The following is a 24,004-nucleotide window of genomic DNA, read 5'->3' on the forward strand; positions in this document are numbered from 1 at the left end:
TCCTATGATTATCTGACTACATGTGACATACTTACTTCGATTAATACCACCACTGCATGTCCACGGGTCTATCATACTTACAGTGTTTGACTTCCTGTATCATTTATTCATTCACTCACTCATTAAATCAACATTTATGACCTTTCCATGGGCCAGAAGCCAGGAAAGTATAGTATCAAGAAAGATATGATCTCTGTCCTCAAAGTTTAGAGTCCAGAAAGTGACAAGAACTCATATTCATGTAATTTATTATTGATCTGTAAGATGCACTGGTCTAAGTTCTTCACACATATCTTTGGCTTTATCTTTCAATCAACCTCTGTATTGCTATTATTATTATCATTTACGTTTTTATTTAAATTCCAGTTAGTTCACATACAGTGTAATGTTAGTTTCCGGTGTGCAAGTCACTGATCCGGCACTTCCATACACAACCTGGTGCTCATCACAGCAAGCACACTCCTTAATCCACATCACATATTTAATCCATCCCCCAACCTACCTCCCCTCTAGTAACCATCAGTTTGTTCTCTAGAGTTCAGAGTCTCTTTCATGGTTCGCCTCTCTCTTTTTCTTATTTTCCTTATATTCATCTGTTTTGTTTCTTAAATTTCACATACGAGTGAAATCATGTGATATTTGTCTTTCTTTGACTAACTTATTTCACTTAGCATAATACTCTCTAGCTCCATCCATGTCACTACAAATGGCAAAATTTCATTATTTTGATGGCTGAGTAATATTCTATTGTATACATACACCACATCATCTTTTTTCCATTCATCAGTCAATGGACACTTGGGCTGTTCTATAATTTGGTTATTGTAGATAATGCTTCCATAAACATTGAGGTGCTTGTATCCCTTCGAATCAGTATTTTTGTATTCTTTGGTTAAAAACCTAGCAGTGCAGTTGCTGAATTACAGGGCAGTTCTGTTTGCAACTTTTTGAGGAACCTCCATACTGTTTTCCAGAGTGGCTGCACTAGTTTGCATTCCCACCAACAGTGCAAGAGGGTTTTCCTTTCTCTACATCCTCGCCAACATCCTGCATTGTTAATTTTAGCCATTTGGACAGGTGTGAGGGTGATATCTCATGCTGTTATTATTAAACATATGTTATAAATGAAAAAACTGACCTTTATAGACCTTAGATAACCCAGACATTTTTGCCAAGCCAACAAATTTTGCTTTTAGGCAAAAAAAAAAAGCTCTGATTATATACCCATTCAACAAATATTAATCGAGCCAACTATGAGGCAATCATTACAATGGGAGCTTGGAAAAGAGTAGAGGAAAAGACAAGATCCTTGTCTATAGAGAGTCAATCTTTTCATAGGAAAGACAGACCATTAAACAAGTATACCAGTAAATCACTTAACTCAAAGTGGAGATAAGTTCTAGAAAATACATAAGTAGTGTGAGTGCATTGAGTGGGAAGAGAATGGTTGTCAGGAAAGTACTCTCTGAGGAAATGACATAGGATCAGAGACATGGATGATTTGAAGAAACAATCATGCAAAGATCTGAGAGAAGTATCCAGAAGTCCAGAAGATCAAAGAGCAAATGAGAGGGCCCTGAGATGAGACCAAGCTTATCGTATGTAAGGATCATCAAGGACAGGGATTGGCAAACTGTCCTGTGGGCCAAATCTGGCCCATTGCCTGCGTTTGTACAGCTCATGCCTTAAGAATGGATTTTTATTTTAATAGAGTGCCTGGGTGGCTCAGTCATTTAAGCATCCAATTCTTAACCTCAGCTCAGGTTGTGATCTCATGATTTGTGAGATCAAGCCCTGCATCAGGCTGTGCGCTGACAGCATGAAGCCTGCTTGGCATTCTCTCTCTCCCTTTCTCTGCCCCTCCCCAGCTGGCACTCTCTCTCTCTCTCTCTCTCAAAAAATAAATTTAAAAAACTTAAAGAAATAATGGATTTTACATTTTAAATGGTTGAAGAAAATGCAAATACATATATTTTGTGATATGTAAAAATTATGTAAATTCCATTTCAATACCTAAATACAAACTTTTATTGGAACACTACCACATTCATTTGTTCACATATTGCCTATAGCTCTTCATGGGCTATAATGGCAGAATGGAGAAGTTGTGGCAAAGACCATATGGCTTTAAAAGCCTAATATATTTATTATCTGTTTCTCGCAGAACAAAATTCTGATGAAGAGAACCAATGTAAATGAATGCATTTGCATAATGAGGAAAGAAAGGCATAGGAAATGTATGAAGGGGGTAGACATAAGGTAGCTCATGTGGGGTCTTGCAGACCACAACAAAGGGCTTTCGATTTGACTGTGAAAGAAGAGATTTTGGAAGGGTTTGAATAGGATATTTGACTTAAATTTTAAAAGTATGCCCTTATATGTTTTCTTAGGGGTTGAAGCACTGGGGCAAGAGTAAGAATGAAAGCAGAGAAAGCCATCTGTGGTATTGCACCATTTAGGGGAGATGTGATGGAATCTTAAACTGGGGGCAGTAGCAGAGCAGTTGGAGAGAAGCGTCCATTTATAGTAAACAGGATTTTCGATGGACCAGAAGTCAAATGTCAGGAACAGAGAGAAAGCGGGGAGGGCTCTGAAGTTTCTAGCCTTATCAGTGGGACAACCTTTGGAGATTTTTACCAAGTCTGTTTGAAACATAATAAACCTGGCCTAGCTGGTAAACTCCCAACAGTTAATGCCAATTAGTCTATAGAACCTAAGAGTCTGAAATTCAGCAATGAGATCAGAATTACAAAGGTACAGTTTTATATCACTCTGTTGATAGGATTAAAGCCATGGGGCTGGATGGGATCATTTGGCAATGTGTTATGTAGGGAGAGTAGAGAAGACAGCAGGGAACTGAGCCCAAAAGGTGCTCCCTTTTTCAGAGTTCCAAAGGTCAGGAACATAACATAACTAAGTGACTAGTGAGATAGGAAGAAAACCATGAAAGTATTTCTCGGAGGAGGAAGTGTAAAATACTTTTTAGAAAATAAGGAATATAGTAGTTCTTAAACTTTAAAACATTATCTTTTCAAAAACTAAATAAAACAAAACATCATTTTCTCATTACTTATTGTTTTTTCTTCATGGTGACCTGGTTTTCTTCTTCCTAACAAAGAAGATCCTAAAACATTTTTTTAATTATTATATTTTAGTAAACACAAAACTATCAGAAAAGCCAGAAAATTATCATTCCATGAGTTCAGAAGATTCAGAAATTTTCCATTTAACTTCCTTTACAATGACAAGAAGAAAGAAGAAAAGAAAGAAAGAAAGAAAGAAAGAAAGAAAGAAAGAAAGAAGAAAAGGAAAAGAAAAGAAAAGAAAAGAAAAGAAAAGAAAAGAAAGAGGGAGGGAGGGAGGAAGAAAGGAAGGAAGGAAGGAAGGAAGAAGGAAGGAAGCTTAAGTTCCATCCAATAACAAAATCTCCTCTTGATTAAATGACATTGTTTAAATGTCTGCCATCTATAGCCTCTAGTAGTGAATAACCTAAGTGTATGTCACTATTGCTCCTGTGGGGTCCCAGTAAGTGTTCTGCTCTTGGGTAAGGAACTAAAAGACAGTAAAATAAATGATCCATGCTCTTATGTAATATGAAGAAGAATTTAGCAACTCTGTATTTTGTAGCTAAGCAAAAGAATAATAATAATAATGTTTTTTTCATTGCAATTTTGTTTGATTTTATAGACAAAAACACATTGATTTGTGGGGCTTTGTCCCTTTCAGTTCTAAAAGTTTATTCAATTTTCAAGATCATTTAAATTAGTAATCAACTTTTGACTGGCTTGCTGTGTTAATTAGCATTTTAACCACAGTAGTCTCTATCATTTATCAATATTTAAAGGGCAAAAGATAGCTAGCTTTCATGGTTGCTTTGCTATAGCCAGGAGAATGAACTATGCAATATTTAATGATTCAATGTACTAAAAATAATGTCTGAAAGAAACTCCTCTCTCAGTGTATTTTGCTCAATGCCAACCAATCATATGACTATACCTGATAAACATTAGATTAGTTAAAAATAAACTGTCGGGGCGCCAGCTGGCTCAGTCACTAAGCATACCACTCTTGATGTTAGGGTCGTGAGTTCGAGCTGACTGAAAAATTAGGTTCAGTGTAATGATTACTTTAAAAAATTACAAAAATAGACAAAAATCTTCTGCCAAATAACCATTATGCAAGCAATTTGCCAGGAAAAAAAATCAAAGGTATACTGTTATTAAGTAAAATAGAAAAATGTTTGTTAGGTCAAGATAAATTTCCTTTACTGTTTCTGCCCATCACAGAAAAGGAATTGAATTTGTTAGAAATTTCTGTTCTCTTCAGAACTACATTTATTATTATCTAGAAACCTCTGTGATCACCCAAGTTGTTAAGCAGAGCAGAACACAGCATTCAAAATTGATTAAATGACTTCTAAGAGGCAGACTCTGTACTCGATGTTGAATAATTAGAGACAAAGGCTTAGCTCCTGCCCTGAAAGAATTTACATTCCAGTGGGAAAACACTCAAGCCTAAGCCAGCTTCCCAAAGAAAATAGGATTGAGTTTCCCTAGTCCAGTGTTAGATACGCTCATGTTAGTGGTTTAAGTAAACAGAAATAACCATTCTTCATCAAGACTCTATTGAAATGCCAGGTACACAGACACCTTGCCAAGTGCCTTTTACACATTTTAGTAGTAATCCTCAAACCAGTTTTTGGTTTATGCATGTGAGGTCCTAGAGAAATAAAATATTCGTTATGTCACCCAGGGTTACAGATATAGAATCACAGGTCAGAATTCAACATCCTATCATATCACCCCATCCATGTCTGCCTGACATAAAACCTGCCCTCTTTCTCCTAAAAAGCACAGTGTCCACCCTCCCCTAATGCTGATTCAATTTACTTCAACCAGCAAAGCAATGGAAAAAGATCTAGCATAGTTTACACATTTGTCCAATTATCTTCCTAAGTGTTTAAATATCTCTTTTTAGGGTAGCTGCTAATCTTTTGTTAATGGACAACTCCAGCTATCTTCTGATTATCATGTATATTCACACACCCCATGTCAGTGAAATTTATCAAATGAGGAGGATTAATTTCAAAATCAGGATGTATTATAACTAGTCCTTAGAGTAAAATGTCTCCCTCTGATTTTAATTCTCTATAATTCTATCATGATATCACTTTCCCTGATGAGTTGAGTATCTTCATCTTTAAGCCAATTTGTGAACTTATGTCATTCATAAACAGGCCTAAATCTTGGGTTGATCGGGGGCAATTACGTGGCCCTCCAGCAGATTACCTCAGACCCCAAGCTTGCAGGGTGTTGAGAGCATAGGGCATTGCAACTTCTGTCTCCTCCCTGAACATCACCAAAATTCAATGATGAAATTTCTATCTTTAATGATACTCTATGGAGCCTCTGAAAGATGTAACCATAGATCTTCCCAGTTCACATTGATAATCTTGACTAGGCCCTACACTTAGTCAGTTACCCAGGCCCCTAAATATACTTCTACATGCAAGGCAAATTGCAGATGCTCAAATGTTTGATAACCGATTTTACTGAGATTTAAAAAAGAGATGCCATGTTATTTGTCTTTGCATTCATAAAGTGTAATACAAAGTGTGACACGTGGTAGATATTCAATAACTGTTTAGTTAGTGGAAATTGATAAAATATCTCAATTTGCATTACCTAATTATAGTTGCTTTCATAGAAAGATTCAGAAAGAAGAATAAGCCTTCTGGAATTCTAATATGTTGCCAACACCCGCTCTCACATAGAAATTCGCAGATTTGAAACATAATTCTTTAGGCTAGGGTTATCAAGAATAATAAAAAGTAATAAGAATAACTTGTTATGTGCTAGGTATCTAATAAGTCATGTGATCTTCATAATAGTATAAGAGGTAATATGATTCCAGCTATAGAGAAGAAATGGGGCACAGAGCAATTATGTAAACTTGTTCAGGACCAACAGTAATCAAATGTAGACTCAGAATTTGAATTCAACAGTCTGGATTCAAAGTCCAAAGGAAGTTTAATGTGGAAATTTAAAATAACTTTCCCAAACATAAAGGGGTCACAAATAGAAAGCATGTCCCTCCATTTCTCTAGGAGTTTTTGGACAAACCAGAACTGGAGTATGAATGTTATTATACAGTTGCAGAAATAGTTAAACCTTCACTAATAAACTGCTGATACTATAGTTAAATAACATCGGGTGTTTTAAAAGATTAATGTGATTTTTCAGAAACATAAACCTTCTATTGTAATTTGACGTGTTGTGAAATTTAGGTATTAGATGTATAAAATATATCAAAATGAAGAAGCCAAAATACAGCTTTGAAGTCCCAACGCCGAATGATCCATAGCCTCTTATAAACTACAAAAGAAATACCAACAGCTGAATTCATTCACAAAATACACAGCATGGTCTTTTTATTGTAGACACCTTCACAAGCAATTCAGCCCAATGAGGGAAGGGCCATCAATCAATCAACCAGACAGTTAATCAAAACACACCCAGAAAGGTCTATCAAGTCAGGATTCTGAAAAGGCATTAATTTTGATTATTTGAAAACTAAAAATGCCTGATTTAAGAGTTGAATTTCTTTCAAATAGAAGATGGAGCTATCTCTTTTTTCCCCCTATGAAATAGATGGTTCTACATTATTCAAAATGGGTCAGCCAATCAATCAAATTTCTGAAAGGCAATTCATTCTAAATGTTCACAAATAACCAAGTTTAAAAGAGAGATGGTGCAAATAACAGTGTTTGTTTTGTTCTCTTTAAAAATGCTGCAGAAATGTGTCACATATAGAAAAATGAGACCCTTAAATGAGTCTAAATCACTAAAACTGATTATACATCAAGGAAGAAATAAGATGAGGTAAAACTGTACCAGCCAACTTCACTTCTCCTCTTGTCACTTACCATAAATTCACACAGCAAAATTTGTGCTTCTATCTGAAGTCTCAAACTTTTGTGTCTCTTTCCTAAAGCAATCTCTAAAGCTTAACTACAAGTTATATAGCTGGGAAGGAAAAAAAAAACATCTTCAGTTTCATCACTTCTTACAAGCTAATATCATATTATGAAACTTTTTGAATAACAAACTTTTTGTTTGAAAGTCATTAAGACCACAGACATTTATAAATATCCATTTCAGTAAGTTCTAAACTCTGTCCCACCTCACCTCTGATAGGGACAATATACATTCCTAAAATCAACTGAAGGCATGTCCCCAAACGAGGGGATACTTAGAAATTAGAAGTAAATAGCATAGTTGCTGGGAAGATGGCGGCGTAGGAGGACGCTGGGCTCACCGCGCGTCCTGCTGATCACTTAGATTCCACCTACACCTGCCTAAATAACCCAGAAAACCGCCAGAGGATTAGCAGAACAGAGTCACCGGACCCAAGTGCAGACGAGAGGCCCACGGAAGAGGGTAGGAAGGGCGGCGAGGCGGTGCGCGCTCCACGGACTGGCGGGAGGGAGCCGGGGCGGAGGGGCGGCTCGCCGGCCAAGCAGAGCCCCCGAGTCCGGCTTGCAAAAGCGGAGGGGCCTGACGGACTGTGTTCCGACAGCAAGCGCGACTTAGCGTCTGGGAGGTCATAAGTTAACAGCTCTGCTCCGAAAGCAGGAAGGCTGGAGGACAAAGGGAGGGTGAGCTGCGGAGCCCCCGGACGACAGAGCTCAGTTTGGCGGGGAACAAAGGCGCTCGCCAGCGCCATCTCCCCCGCCCATCCCCCAGCCAAAATCCCAAAGGGAACCGGTTCCGGCCAGGGAAATTGCTCGATCCGCGCAAACACCCAACTCTGTGCTTCTGCGGAGCCAAACCTCCGGCAGCGGATCTGACTCCCTCCGGCTGCCACAGGGCCCCTCCTGAAGTGGATCACCTAAGGAGAAGCGAGCTAAGCCTGCCCCCCCTGCCGCCGTGCACCTTGCCTTCCCACCCCAGCTAATACGCCAGATCCCCAGCACCACAAGCCTGGCACTGTGCAAGTAGCCCAGACGGGCCACGCCACCCCACAGTGAATCCCACCCCTAGGAGAGGGGAAGAGAAGGCACACACCAGTCTGACTGTGACCCCAGCGGTGGGCTGGGGGCAGACATCAGGTCGGACTGCGGCCCCGCCCACCAACTCCAGTTATACACCACAGCACAGGGGAAGTGCCCTGCAGGCCCTCACCACACCAGGGACTATCCAAAATGACCAAGCGGAAGAATTCCCCTCAGAAGAATCTCCAGGAAATAACAACAGCTAATGAGCTGATCAAAAAGGATTTAAATAATATAACAGAAAGTGAATTTAGAATAATAGTCATAAAATTAATCGCTGGGCTGGAAAACAGCATACAGGACAGCAGAGAATCTCTTGCTACAGAGATCAAGGGACTAAGGAACAGTCACGAGGAGCTGAAAAACGCTTTAAAGGAAATGGAAAACAAAATGCAAACCACCACGGCTCGGATGGAAGAGGCAGAGGAGAGAATAGGTGAACTAGAAGATAAAGTTATGGAAAAAGAGGAAGCTGAGAAAAAGAGAGATAAAAAAATCCAGGAGTATGAGGGGAAAATTAGAGAACTAAGTGATACACTAAAAAGAAATAATATACGCATAATTGGTATCCCAGAGGAGGAAGAGAGAGGGAAAGGTGCTGAAGGGGTACTTGAAGAAATTATAGCTGAGAACTTCCCTGAACTGGGGAAGGAAAAAGGCATTGAAATCCAAGAGGCACAGAGAACTCCCTTCAGACGTAACTTGAATCGATCTTCGGCACGACATATCATAGTGAAACTGGCAAAATACAAGGATAAAGAGAAAATTCTGAAAGCAGCAAGGGGTAAACGTGCCCTCACATATAAAGGGAGACCTATAAGACTCGTGACTGATCTCTCTTTTGAAACTTGGCAGGCCAGAAAGAATTGGCACGAGATTTTCAGGGTGCTAGACAGCAAAAATATGCAGCCGAGAATCCTTTATCCAGCAAGTCTGTCATTTAGAATAGAAGGAGAGATAAAGGTCTTCCCAAACAAACAAAAACTGAAGGAATTCATCACCACTAAACCAGCCCTACAAGAGATCCTAAGGGGGACCCTGTGAGACAAAGTACCAGAGACATCACTACAAGCATAACACAGACAGACATCACAATGACTCTAAACCCGTATCTTTCTATAATAACACTGAATGTAAATGGATTAAATGCGCCAACCAAAAGACATAGGGTGTCAGAATGGATAAAAAAACAAGACCCATCTATTTGCTGTCTACAAGAGACTCATTTTAGACCCGAGGACACCTTTAGATTCAGAGTGAGGGGATGGAGAACTATTTATCATGCTACTGGAAGCCAGAAGAAAGCTGGAGTAGCCATACTTATATCAGACAAACTAGACTTTAAATTGAAGGCTGTAACAAGAGATGAAGAAGGACATTATATAATAGTTACAGGGTCTATCCATCAGGAAGAGCTAACAATTATAAATGTCTATGCGCCGAATACCGGAGCCCCCAAATATATAAAACAATTACTCATAAACAGAAGCAACCTTATTGATAAGAATGTGGTAATTGCTGGGGACTTTAACACCCCACTTACAGAAATGGATAGATCATCTAGACACACGGTCAATAAAGAAACAAGGGCCCTGAATGAGACACTGGATCAGATGGACTTGACAGATATATTTAGAACTCTGCATCCCAAAGCAACAGAATATACTTTCTTCTCGAGTGCACATGGAACATTCTCCAAGATAGATCATATACTGGGTCACAAAACAGCCCTTCATAAGTTTACAAGAATTGAAATTATACCATGCATACTTTCAGACCACAATGCTATGAAGCTTGAAATCAACCACAGGAAAAAGTCTGGAAAGCCTCCAAAAGCATGGAGGTTAAAGAACACCCTACTAACGAATGAGCGGGTCAACCAGGCAATTAGAGAAGAAATCAAAAAATATATGGAAACAAATGAAAATGAAAATACAACAATCCAAACGCTTTGGGACGCAGCGAAGGCAGTCCTGAGAGGAAAATACATTGCAATCCAGGCCTATCTCAAGAAACAAGAAAAATCCCAAATACAAAATCTAACAGCACACCTAAAGGAAATAGAAGCAGAACAGCAAAGGCAGCCTAAACCCAGCAGAAGAAGAGAAATAATAAAGATCAGAGCAGAAATAAACAATATAGAATCTAAAAAAACTGTAGAGCAGATCAACGAAACCAAGAGTTGGTTTTTTGAAAAAATAAACAAAATTGACAAACCTCTAGCCAGGCTTCTCAAAAAGAAAAGGGAGATGACCCAAATAGATAAAATCATGAATGAAAATGGAATTATTACAACCAATCCCTCAGAGATACAAACAATTATCAGGGAATACTATGAAAAATTATATGCCAACAAATTGGACAACCTGGAAGAAATGGACAAATTCCTGAACACCCACACTCTTCCAAAACTCAATCAGGAGGAAAGAGAAAGCTTGAACAGACCCATAACCAGCGAAGAAATTGAATCGGTTATCAAAAATCTCCCAACAAATAAGAGTCCAGGACCAGATGGCTTCCCAGGGGAGTTCTACCAGACGTTTAAAGCAGAGATAATACCTATCCTTCTCAAGCTATTCCAAGAAATAGAAAGGGAAGGAAAACTTCCAGACTCATTCTATGAAGCCAGTATTACTTTGATTCCTAAACCAGACAGAGACCCAGTAAAAAAAGAGAACTACAGGCCAATATCCCTGATGAATATGGATGCAAAAATTCTCAATAAGATACTAGCAAATCGAATTCAACGGCATATAAAAAGAATTATTCACCATGATCAAGTGGGATTCATTCCTGGGATGCAGGGCTGGTTCAACATTCGCAAATCAATCAACGTGATACATCACATTAACAAAAAAAAAGAGAAGAACCATATGATCCTGTCAATCGATGCAGAAAAGGCCTTTGACAAAATCCAGCACCCTTTCTTAATAAAAACCCTTGAGAAAGTCGGGATAGAAGGAACATACTTAAAGATCATAAAAGCCATTTATGAAAAGCCCACAGCTAACATCATCCTCAACGGGAAAAAACTGAGAGCTTTTTCCCTGAGATCAGGAACACGACAGGGATGCCCACTCTCACCGCTGTTGTTTAACATAGTGCTGGAAGTTCTAGCATCAGCAATCAGACAACAAAAGGAAATCAAAGGCATCAAAATTGGCAAAGATGAAGTCAAGCTTTCGCTTTTTGCAGATGACATGATATTATACATGGAAAATCCGATAGACTCCACCAAAAGTCTGCTAGAACTGATACATGAATTCAGCAAAGTTGCAGGATACAAAATCAATGTACAGAAATCAGTTGCATTCTTATACACTAACAATGAAGCAACAGAAAGACAAATAAAGAAACTGATCCCATTCACAATTGCACCAAGAAGCATAAAATACCTAGGAATAAATCTAACCAAAGATGTAAAGGATCTGTATGCTGAAAACTATGGAAAACTTATGAAGGTAATTGAAGAAGATTTAAAGAAATGGAAAGACATTCCCTGCTCATGGATTGGAAAAATAAATATTGTCAAAATGTCAATACTACCCAAAGCTATCTACACATTCAATGCAATCCCAATCAAAATTGGACAAGCATTCTTCTCGAAACTAGAACAAGCAATCCTAAAATTCATATGGAACCACAAAAGGCCCCGAATAGCCAAAGGAATTTTGAAGAAGAAGACCAAAGCAGGAGGCATCACAATCCCAGACTTTAGCCTCTACTACAAAGCTGTCATCATCAAGACAGCATGGTATTGGCACAAAAACAGACACACGGACCAATGGAATAGAATAGAAACCCCAGAACTAGACCCACAAACGTATGGCCAACTCATCTTTGACAAAGCAGGAAAGAACATCCAATGGAAAAAAGACAGCCTCTTTAACAAATGGTGCTGGGAGAACTGGACAGCAACATGCAGAAGGTTGAAACTAGACCACTTTCTCACACCATTTACAAAAATAAACTCAAAATGGATAAAGGACCTAAATGTGAGACAGGAAACCATCAAAACCTTAGAGGAGAAAGCAGGAAAAGACCTCTCTGACCTCAGCCGTAGCAATCTCTTACTCGACACATCCCCAAAGGCAAGGGAATTAAAAGCAAAAGTGAATTACTGGGACCTTATGAAGATAAAAAGTTTCTGCACAGCAAAGGAAACAACCAACAAAACTAAAAGGCAACCAACGGAATGGGAAAAGATATTTGCAAATGACATATCGGACAAAGGGCTAGTATCTAAAATCTATAAAGAGCTCACCAAACTCCACACCCGAAAAACAAATAACCCAGTGAAGAAATGGGCAGAAAACATGAATAGACACTTCTCCAAAGAAGACATCCAGATGGCCAACAGGCACATGAAAAGATGTTCAGCGTCGCTCCTTATCAGGGAAATACAAATCAAAACCACACTCAGGTATCACCTCACACCAGTCAGAGTGGCCAAAATGAACAAATCAGGAGACTCTAGATGCTGGAGAGGATGTGGAGAAACGGGAACCCTCTTGCACTGTTGGTGGGAATGCAAATTGGTGCAGCCGCTCTGGAAAGCAGTGTGGAGGTTCCTCAGAAAATTAAAAATAGACCTACCCTATGACCCAGCAATAGCACTGCTAGGAATTTACCCAAGGGATACAGGAGTACTGATGCATAGGGGCACTTGTACCCCAATGTTCATAGCAGCACTCTCAACAATAGCCAAATTATGGAAAGAGCCTAAATGTCCATCAACTGATGAATGGATAAAGAAATTGTGGTTTATATACACAATGGAATACTACGTGGCAATGAGAAAGAATGAAATATGGCCTTTTGTAGCAACGTGGATGGAACTGGAGAGTGTGATGCTAAGTGAAATAAGCCATACAGAGAAAGACAGATACCATATGGTTTCACTCTTATGTGGACCCTGAGAAACTTAACAGGAACCCATGGGGGAGGGGAAGGAAAAAAAAAAAAAGGACGTTAGAGTGGGAGAGAGCCAAAGCATAAGAGACTGTTAAAAACTGAGAACAAACTGAGGGTTGATGGGGGGTGGGAGGGAGGGGCGGGTGGGTGATGGGTATTGAGGAGGGCACCTTTTGGGATGAGCACTGTGTGTTGTATGGAAACCAATTTGTCAATAAATTTCATATATAAAAAAATAAATAAATAAATAAATAAATAAATAAATAAAAAAGAAGTAAATAGCATATAAAATTTTAAAAGATAATTAATGTGGAAAATGAATATATTCATCACTAAGCAATTTCATTCTTCTTTTTTTAAAAAATGTCTGAATAAATTAATTTTTGTAACTTAACTATATTAACCTGTGAGAGGTTTCAATTTGATTCTCAAAATAATCTTACAAAACTAGCCTCAAGAATTAACAAAAGAGCTCGTTTCCCTGACACCTCAGAGGCGGTAGGCTGCTTTAGGACAAAGCTGAACATCTCTTTCCCGGCTACTGGCTGCCAGAAACTCATTGAAGGAAACAAACTTCATGTCTTTTATGAGAAGCACACGGCCACAGAAGTTGCTGCTGAGGGTCCAGGTGAAGAATGGAAGGGTTACATGGTCCAAATCCGTGGTGGCAATGACAAACAAGGCTTCCTCACGAAGCAAAATGTCTTGACCCGTGGCTATGTCCAACTGCTGCTGAGTAGGGGGCATTCCTGCCACAGACCAAGAAGACTGGAGAAAGAAAGTGTAAATTTGTTCAGGATTGCATTGTGGATACCAGTCTCAGTGTTCTCAGCTTGGTCACTGTAGAGAAAATTGGGGGCGCGGGGAGAAGGATATTCCTGGACTCACTGATACTAGTGTGCCTCATCGCCTGGGCCCCAAAAGAACCAAAAGAATCGCAAACTACACGGATGGAACTAGAGGGTCTCATGCTAAGCAAAATTAGTCGGTCAGAGAAAGACAAATATCATGTGACTTCACTCACATGAGGACTTTAAGATACAAAACAGATGAACATAAGGAAAGAGAAGCAAAAATAATATAAAAACAGGGAGGGGGACAAAACATAAGAGACTCTTAAATATGGAGAACAGAGGGTTACTAGAGGGTTTGTGGGAGGGGGGATGGGCTAAATGGGTAAGGGGCGTTAAGGAATCTACTCCTGAAATCACTGTTGCAATATATGCTAACTAACTTGGATGTAAATTCAAAAAATACATTAAATAGAATAAAAAAAAAGAATCGAAAACTTTTTAATTTCTCTAAAGAAGATTATGTCCACCAGCATGTTGTTACAAAGCCCTTAAACAAAGAAGTTAAGAAACCTAGAAACAAAGCACCCAAGATTCAGCATCTTGTTACTGCATGTATCTTTCAGCAAAAACTCCGGCGTGATGCTCTGAAGAAACAGCGTATAAGAAAAATAAGGAAGAGGCTGCAGAATATGCTAAACTTTTGGCCAAGAGAATGTAGGAGACCAAAGAAAAATGCCAGGAACAGATTCCCAATAAAGGGAGGCTGTCCTCTCTCAGAGCTTCTACCTCTAAGCCTGAGTCCTGTCAAAAATGAGATTTTCTAAGGGTTATAAAGAAATAAGTGCAGACATCCAAAAAAGAAAATGAACAGAAGAAAGGAGGAAGGGAGGGAGGGGAAAAAGAGGAGGGAAGGAAGGAAGGAAGGAAGGAAGGAAGGAAGGAAGGAAGGAAGGGGCTGAAACTTTGGCTATACATGAATAAATCCTTAAACCCCACATTCTTCATGAGGAAGGTAAGAATAAAGTTATATTTCTAAATCTATGCCTCTCATTAAAGCCCACTTTACCACCACTGCACTTCATGGGACTCCATTCACTGCACTTCACCAAGAAGGGGTGTATTGTCCTTTCTTTGCATATTGTTTTATAAGAAACATCTCTGTCCTCCAAATGGAGGGCAGTTGACAATAAGCACTGACGTGACCCTTTGCCCCTAAAAACAACTGTATCTTCTTCAGCCTAAGGTCATATTTAGTGGGTTTCATGCTCATCCCGGTATTTGAGAGATGGCCCCAAAAATATCCATCTAGATTCCAGGGATGCCCTTGAACACGAGAATGTTCACACGACATCAATGGCTGCATTCTCCCACTGTTAAAAGGTCAGCCAAGAACAATGTGTCTGCTAGAAATGAGCAAATGCAGAGAACCTTGTCCTTTTTCTATTCATTTTGGTAGGCACTTTCCTGCGCCCTTATTAATCCAGGTCACAGGACTGGATGGAAAAGTTGGAAGGCTCCTGGAGCCTTCCCTTGGAAACTCCCAGACCATTGTCCCTCCACCAGTGTTCTCAAAATCTAGATTCCTTCAGGCCACCGTCTTGTTTGTAGACCACATCTAAAAGGAGATACAGTGCTATTGCTGGGTCATAGGGTAGGTCTATTTTTAATTTTCTGAGGAACCTCCACACTGCTTTCCAGAGCGGCTGCACCAATTTGCATTCCCACCAACAGTGCAAGAGGGTTCCCGTTTCTCCACATCCTCTCCAGCATCTATAGTCTCCTGATTGGTTCATTTTGGCCACTCTGACTGGCGTGAGGTGATACCTGAGTGTGGTTTTGATTTGTATTTCCCTGATAAGGAGCGACGCTGAACATCTTTTCATGTGCCTGTTGGCCATCTGGATGTCTTCTTTAGAGAAGTGTCTATTCATGTTTTCTGCCCATTTCTTCACTGGGTTATTTGTTTTTCGGGTGTGGAGTTTGGTGAGCTCTTTATAGATTTTAGATACTAGCCCTTTGTCCGATATGTCATTTGCAAATATCTTTTCCCATTCCGTTGGTTGCCTTTTAGTTTTGTTGGTTGTTTCCTTGGCTGTGCAGAAGCTTTTTATCTTCATAAGGGTTTCACTCTTATGTGGATCCTGAGAAACTTAACAGGAACCCATGGGGGAGGGGAAGGAGAAAAAAAAAAAAAAAAAAAAAAAAAAGGACGTTAGAGTGGGAGAGAGCCAAAGCATAAGAGACTGTTAAAAACTGAGAACAAACTGAGGGTTGATGGGGGGTGGGAGGGAGGGGCGGGTGGGTGATGGGTATTGAGGAGGGCACCTTTTGGGATGAGCACTGGGTGTTGTATGGAAACCAATTTGTCAATAAACTTCATAAAAAAAAAAAAAAAAAAGGAGATACAACACCAGGAGTCCTTGTCTTTAAGGGAGCCATTCTCAAAAAGGCATACCCGGCAACAAAGAAAGAGGCACAGACAAAAGCTATACCAGAGTCTGCTTTGGTTTTTGCCCTAAAAACCCAACACACATATATCTTGACCAATTCACTCGTGGGACTGTTCCCATTGATTTTCATTTTTGTGAGCTGGCACATCTCTGTTTACTGGAACCCTGTCATGGTGAGATTCTGGCTGTATATTCTAGTAGTCCTTGATGGCTGACTTCTTTATCTGGACATGTGGGAAAGTGGCCCAGCTCTTTCTCTACCCCAGCTTATGTACAGGCATTCCCTCTTGGGACTTCCTTGGCAACATGGCACCAGCCGGGAAGCTCTCCAACTTCTCTGGCTTCCCACTAAAGAGATGGGCTCCTATGAGCTAGTCAATCCTTTGGTTTTGGAAATCTTATTCATCTGACAGTCTCACTTTCAGGAATTCCTTTAAGGTTTGCGACCAACTCTTGCTCTCCTTTGCAGTAAAACAGTGGTTTCTTAAAGTGGGCACTTAAGAAATATTTGCTAAATATCGAATGAATGATTAGTATCTCATCTTTCACCAGTGAGTTTATTTTCAACCCAAGTTATAAGCACTTGACTATATTAGGAAGAGTCAAGGCCATAGTCTAATTTACGGGTATTTGGGGGATAATAAATGTACAAATTTTAAGAAGGTAGTATTTTTTCTTGGGGTACCTGGGTGGCTCAGTTGGTTAAGCATCAGACTTCTGCTCAGGTCATGATCTTACGATTCATGGGTTCGAGCCCCGTGTCGGACTCTGTGCTGACAGCTCAGAGCCTGGAGCCTGCTCCCGATTCTGTGTCTCTCTCTTTCTCTGTCCTTCCCCTGCTCACACTGTCTCTTTCTGTCTCTCAAAAAATGAATAAGTGTTTAAAAAAAAAAAAAAGAAAGTAGTATTTTTTTTCTAAACCAAGCCACCTGTGCAGCTAGGTACATATACTTGGAAGGTGAGGGGGTTTTTACCTGAATTTTCACCATTGGATTTTATTACTGCATTAACGTTATGCATGGAATTATTTGCATTCTTCAAAGTTCTAGGAACCATGATTATCTGTAAAGAGAGCGGGAAATTGCCTAAATGTTCAGCTACAGCCTCTGATTCAGACCTTGGAGGACGAGCATCTGGGGCTCGGGCTCTCCTGAAGGTTATCATTCTTACATTTTATCTTCTTTCCTGTTTCAGAGAATGACAAATGGGATGAAAGAAACAATATGATATGAATTCCAGCATGATAAACAAAATCACTGAGGACCAAGCCAGTTTCTCTGCTTGAAACCAAAGAGACTAAAACCCCTTTGTCAAGAGCCCTGAGCTCCTGGAAGAAGAAGTTGGGTTTCAGCCTTCGGGGTGGCATTCCCAAAGGGCTAGTTACAGGCACCTTAAAAGAAAGCCGGAGGGAAATAACCTTCCCCCGCCAAATGCAATGCCTCAGAGAGAAGAGGAGCCTATAAGCAAGTAAGGCTGCTCTCAGCTACTCCCTTCAGCCTGGGACAGGCACCCTCTTCCCAGCCTCCCCCTTGAGATGCCATCATTCTTTGCCCTCACAGTGGCACCTGGAGGTGGTACACAGAGTTCCCTGGATCCCTCCCGGTCGGGAGTGAGCACCCCTCTCTGGCTTCTCACTCTGTCATTTGTGAGCTGCCCAGCTTTGGACAAATGACTGGCCCTCTCTGTGCTTCGGTCTCCAAAAGTAAAGTGGGGTCAATAACAGCTGTGGCCTCGTAGATGACTGAACATGTGCAAAGCTTTTCAAACAGGACCATGGTAGGAAAGACTGCCATAGATACTGAGTATTCTGGTTTGGCGCCTTACACTTTTTAGAGTACCCGACACATACCAGCAATCTGATTATCGCAACCACGTTGTAACAAGCTAGTGAGGTGAGCACCCATCTCCCTAAGTTAAGAAACTGATGCGCAGAGAATACAAGTGATGATGATTTACCAGAATTAGCACAGCCATCAAGTGGTGGAACCAGACTCAGTGTCAAGTCTTCTCATATTTGGTCCAAGTTGTTTCTACAATACCATGCTGGCTGAGTTCATTAAAACATTCCGGAACTTACCCAGAAATCCCAACCTGTGAGATTTCCCACAGTTTCACACTCCTGATGCAAGGGTGTGGGGGTTCTAGGAAGGGAAGAGGTATAGCTGCTCCAATACCTGGTTGTGGGTCATTTATACCATGATGTTGCTGATAATGATGACAAGTATGAGTAACTAATATTACCTACCACTTAAGGAAAGGCAATCATTTCCAAATTTGCATAAGCATAAGAAATAATAAATGGTTGTCCTTGCACAACACTAACTTTTGAGGTGATCTTTTGCACAGCAATAGATAATAGGAACAATGTCCTTTATCTTCAATGACCTTTCTAAGCTTATAGTATACTGGGAAGACATTGGATGTGTATTTAAAAATGAAAATGAGGGGTGTCTGGGTGGCTCAGTCAGTTGAGAATCAGACTTTTGGTTTCAGTTCAGGTCATGATCTCTCAGTTCGTGAGTTCAAGCCCCACAATGAACTCTGCACTGACATCACAGATGCTGTTTGGGATTCTCTCTCTCTCTCTCTCTCTCTCTCCCTCTCCCTCTCTCTAAATATAAATAAATAAACTAAAAAATATAAAAATAAATAAAATAGGGGTGCCTGAGTGTCTCAGTTGGTTAAGTGTGCGACTTTGGCTCAGGTCATGATCTCAGTTTGTGAGTTCGAGCCCCGCATCGGGCTCTGTGCTGACAGCTCAGAGCCTGGAGCCTGTTTCAGATTCTGTGTCTCCCTCAGTCTCTGCCCCTCCCCCACTCATGCTCTGTGTCTCTCTGTCAAATAAAATAAACATTAAAAAAACAACTAAATGATAGATAGATAAATAAATGAATGAATAAATAAATAAATAAATAAATAAATAAATAAATAAATATGAAAATGAGTGGGGCTGACCCCAGCCCAGGCTAACAGGAGGCAGGAAATGCAAACATGGGCACACGGAAGCAGATGGAGCATGCGTGGATGCCATTACCTTAGGAAAAACGGAGGGCTGCTCCCGAGGATGAAAGGGCAATGGCCAAGTTCATCCAGACCTGAGAGACATGTGCTCTCTCGCAAGCCTGAAACTTCCCTTGAAGAGCTGCCTAAGAAAAAGTAGAATTCTATCACTTGCCACTCATTTAATTCATTAATATGGGAGGTGGAATAGTGATGGGGTTGAAAGCATGACCTCTAGAGTCAGAAGTCTGGGTTCTATGCTTGGCTTCGCCATTTACAAGCTCTGAAATCTTGGCCAAGTTACTTAGATTCTCTGTGCCTCTGACAAAATGGAGATATTAATAGCCCTTATCTCGTATGAATAATAAATAAGTTAAGCCATGCAGTTCACTTAGAAGAGTGCCTGCCACTTAGTAATGCTCAAGAAGTGTCGGCTATTAATATTAATGTAGATTTTCCAGCAGCCGTTCTGTTACTCTGCTTGCTTTACCCTTTAGCCATCGACTCAGCCTTATAGCATCAAGCCAACAGTCCCACGAGGACTTCGGACTTTGTTAAAGGCTGATAATCCTATAGTTACAACACTCAGCCTACCCGTTAGTGCCACATGTTTATCGGGTCCTCATTATCACCCAGCCTCCTGCCTCCTTTATTCCTAGCTTCCAAACCTACTAGGGCAGATATGTACATGTAAACTTATATCCCACCCTCCATCCTTTCTTCCCAACTTCAAATCTCTGGTGACTCCATTCTATAAATTAACAAACACGTACCACACTTCCTTAAGCCAATACCCCATCTCAATACTTGCCCTGTTTAAAATGTCCTCTGGACCTCAACCTCTATCCTCCATTTTTCCTTTAACATTTCCTTACTTTCCTGAATGATAGCTTCACACCCACTCCTCATCCTCAGTCTTCTCTGTCTGCTGTTTTCTTCAAGCAGATTATGAAACTGCTCAAGTCTGTGCACACGCAAAACATTTCCTTACATCTGTTACCCTCTCTAATAATATGGCACCACCATATTTCTCAAAAGTGTGGTCTAAACTCCCTGCATTCACTTCTTCACCTACAAATACCTTTACAGCTGACTTATGGTTCAATAGTATTTTGGACGCTTTCTTTCAAACAAAAAGTATAAGGTTCTTGGAGGGGCAATAGGTGTTTGTGGGGTGTGTGTGTGTGTGTGTGTGTGTGTGTGTGTGTCTGTGTGTGTGTCTGTGTTTATATTCCCCATCCTCCCAGGTCTCTATAACATTTGATACCGGGCCTTCTGCTTTATTGTTGAGTCGCTCTTTGCATTCTGTGACACAGTACTTCTCTCTCTCTTTCTGCCTCTCTTACTCAGACTCAAAGTGAATAGATTGCCTTCAATTGCCTCCTTTTCTTGCTTACGTGATTTTTTCTTTTGCTGAGACTTCCATTATCATTTTTGGTCATCATTTGTAACTGGTTTGATTTACCTATAGCTTTTGCTTCCAATTGTTAAAAAAAAAGTATTTAATTTGATTTTGAGAAGCATTTCCGTTTGTCACTCTCTTCGGCCTCCTCCTAATGAAGGATGACCTACATGTGGTAATGAGCCACCTTGTTCTTCTCGACTTGATCTGGGTGTCCTGTGGGACATGCAACCTAGAGGTGTTACAGCTCCCATTCCGAACCTCTCTTTTTCCAGCTTTGTTGAAGTATAATCGACAAACATAATTGTATATATTTAAAGTATATACTGTGATGACTTAACATATGTCTGTGTTGTAAAATATTTACAATAATCAAGTTAATTAACATATATAACACTTCACATAGTGACCTTTGTGTGTGTGTATGGTGAGAGCTCTTAAGCTACACTTGGCAAATTTCAGAATTCTGTCAGCTAAAAACCAGAATCCTGGGGTGGGTTCGAGCCTCGCGTGGGGCTCTGTGCTGACAGCTCAGAGCCTGGAGCCTGCTTCAGATTCTGTGTCTTCCTCTCTCTCTGCCCCTCCCTGCTCACGCTCTCTCTCTCTCTTTCTCAAAATAAATAAATGAACTTTTTTTTAAAAAATGCAGAATCCCTCCTCTAGCTTCTCGCCTTAGACCCCAAAAGATGTTTCTTACAGGTTTTTGATAACATACCTGGAGAACTGGCATAGCAGCTGTGGCTGCTAAAATACTCTATGTCCTATGTTCTATGAAATCATGGCTACTGATTTTAATGCATGTGGATTTGTAAAAGACTGTGAGATTATGTAAAGTGTTGATTTTACCTTTTGGTAATCCGGTAGAAAAATGCATATATAAATGTATGTCTACCATGCATTGACTATAGGATTCTTAATGAAACACAAAATTTTATTGCAATCTTAATGAGAAGTTATTCAGTCCAATCTTACAAAAAGAGGAAGCGTTTCCTAAAGTCCTACTTTTAGTTACTTTTCTATCTGAGGCTTACCTCTCTTTCATATGACTCAGTGTCTTTTGCTTACTAGTAAACAGAGTGACTTTCTTTTTTTTTTTTTTTCGTCTATTTATTTATTTTGAGAGAGAGCGCTAGCAGGGGAGGGCAGAGAGATGGGGGAGAGAGAGAGAAGCACAAGCAGGCTCTGAGCTGTGAGCACAGAGCCCGACATAGGGCTCAAACCCACAAACTGTGAGATCATGACCTGAGCCAAAGTCAGACACTTAACAACTGAGCCACCCAGGCGTCCTATGCGTTTTTTTTTTTTTTAAATAAAGCATTGCCTCGATTGGCTGTGTAACAGAGGTGGGTCCCACACTTAGTATGCAGGTAGCCAGGTAGATGGGCGGCATTCTCCCCCACCTCCATGGAGGTGGGCAGGCAGTGGGAATACCTGAAAGGAGATACTTTTCTCAGACACCACTTCTGCATGTGCCCACACTCTTACCTGCTTCCTGGGGGCAGACACAAAATGCTGCCCCATAAAACACGGAAGAGGTTCTTTTGACCCGCATGTGACTTGTGGCATTTTGGAGAGAAGCGAATGTAGCTCAGGGAGCATGGGAGCTGAAGCCTGTCAGTCAGTGGCAGATGTTTGGTTCTTTAAAACAGGGGGGACACCTCAGATCATCTTTGTCCAAATGGATTCAAAATGTCTCTTGCAATCCCAGTTAGCAGGAAAGAAAAGATGAGACAACTTTTTCTTTGATTAGGCAACTCAGTGTTTTCACGTGCAATAAATACGAAAAGGAAAAACAGTGGTATAGGTAACTTCTCTAGCGAAGGAATCTTTTCGAACAAAAAATGGTAAAATGGGCAGTAGCATTGACAATAATATTCCTTTCTTTTCCAAGTTAGGATATTCGCAAAAGGAAGAATGTTTTGTGTGTCCGTATTCATGTTCTTAAAGTGGAGCCCTGCTTAGATGAGAAAATTAATCAGATGTGCACATGGTTCTCAGGCGTGTGGTCTGATTGCTTGAAAGGCTCTGAATAAATAAATCTGTGGCTCTACCTAGAACAGTAAATAAACTCTTGACATATTATCTTATTAAAACTGCAGTATGGGTAATAAAAATTAATCCTTGAGATTAGAGACTGAAATTCATAGTAAGACAATTTTCTCCAGTAGCAATGTTGTCATAATTACAATAGCAGTAATCATGTGTTGTTAACAAAAAACAAAAAAAGCAAAAAAACCTTGTTCCCTAGTGGTGGCCTCTACCTTGGGTTGGATGAAAATTTTTATGTCGTTAAAAGGAAAACAATTCATTACTCAGATGAATAACATCAGAATTCCAGTTGTAGAATGATATTTTCGATGATCCGTTTGTCCAACAACTGGGAATTAGTAATATATGTTACACCCATTTTGAAACATTCATAAAATCATTAAAATTGCTGTTGCAACATACACAAGTGTTGGGTAGCCAACAATGCTTATTCCTTCTTTTTAAGTAAAAATAATCTACGAATCTCATGTTAACAATGACTTACTCTGGGAAATGAGGGATTTTTCTTTTCTTTTTGCCGTCTGTTCAAAGTCTACTAAAATAAGCATGTATTTTTAATATCAAAATTAAACCTATGCAATATAATGTAAACATCAAACACTTTGTGTTTTGTAAATGCAGGTCTATTCCAGTTGCTAATCCATTCATCACCTGTTTTCTTTTAGAAATGGTCCCCAAATCTCTTAATCTGAAGACAGTAATTTATAAAAGACTGAACATCCTGGTCGCTGCAGAAGGGGGGCCTGACTCAGTAGCACCTGCTGCAGAAACCTGGTATGTCTCTCCTTAAAACATTGGGCAACTGTTGGGCTATGTGCATTTGTGTGGGGGTATGTGCATTTGTGCGGGGAGGGGAGTATGTGCATTTGTGCCGGGAGGGGAGAGTTTTAATTTTGCACAAAGAGGCAACACGCACTAGCAGGGGTCTTAACACATGAGTTTTCTACGTGGAGTGGTATTTTTCTCTCCGAACAATTTAGATAACAATTTCTGTAATTCAGAAGTGATTTCTGGACTATAATTCCTAATTCTAGGAGTGAGAAGGAGGGTTACAAATGAAGCAGGTGGCCATCTACGGTGGGTTTCAGGTTATTTGGACTCTGGATATGATGCAAGGTGTATATGACTGAGGGCATCAAATATGTTTTTGAGTGTCTTAGTCAACTTCATCAAGACGAACCTGTGTGCTTAACGGGCAGAACCGAACACTAAGAGATAGATGGGGGGAGCTCCGGAATGGGGCAAGCAAAGGATGGGAGACAATCAACAAAGATGTATCTAAAATGATACAAGTGCACAAAGCCTCAAAAGTTTTAAACTTTGTGTTTACATGGAGATGATG

General features: G+C 40.1%; 1 pseudogene; it reads left to right on the forward strand.

The window, feature by feature from the left end:
- Nucleotides 1–14,575, forward strand: part of LOC124527289 (40S ribosomal protein S6-like) — a 29,822-nt pseudogene extending 15,247 nt beyond the window's left edge.
- Nucleotides 14,576–24,004: the final 9,429 nt, after the last annotated feature.

The sequence above is a fragment of the Lynx rufus genome, unplaced genomic scaffold, assembly GCF_022079265.1.
Source record: "Lynx rufus isolate CCGP_SWC_20201006 ecotype Redwood Valley unplaced genomic scaffold, mLynRuf1.p SCAF_5, whole genome shotgun sequence".
Lineage (NCBI taxonomy): Eukaryota > Metazoa > Chordata > Mammalia > Carnivora > Felidae > Lynx > Lynx rufus.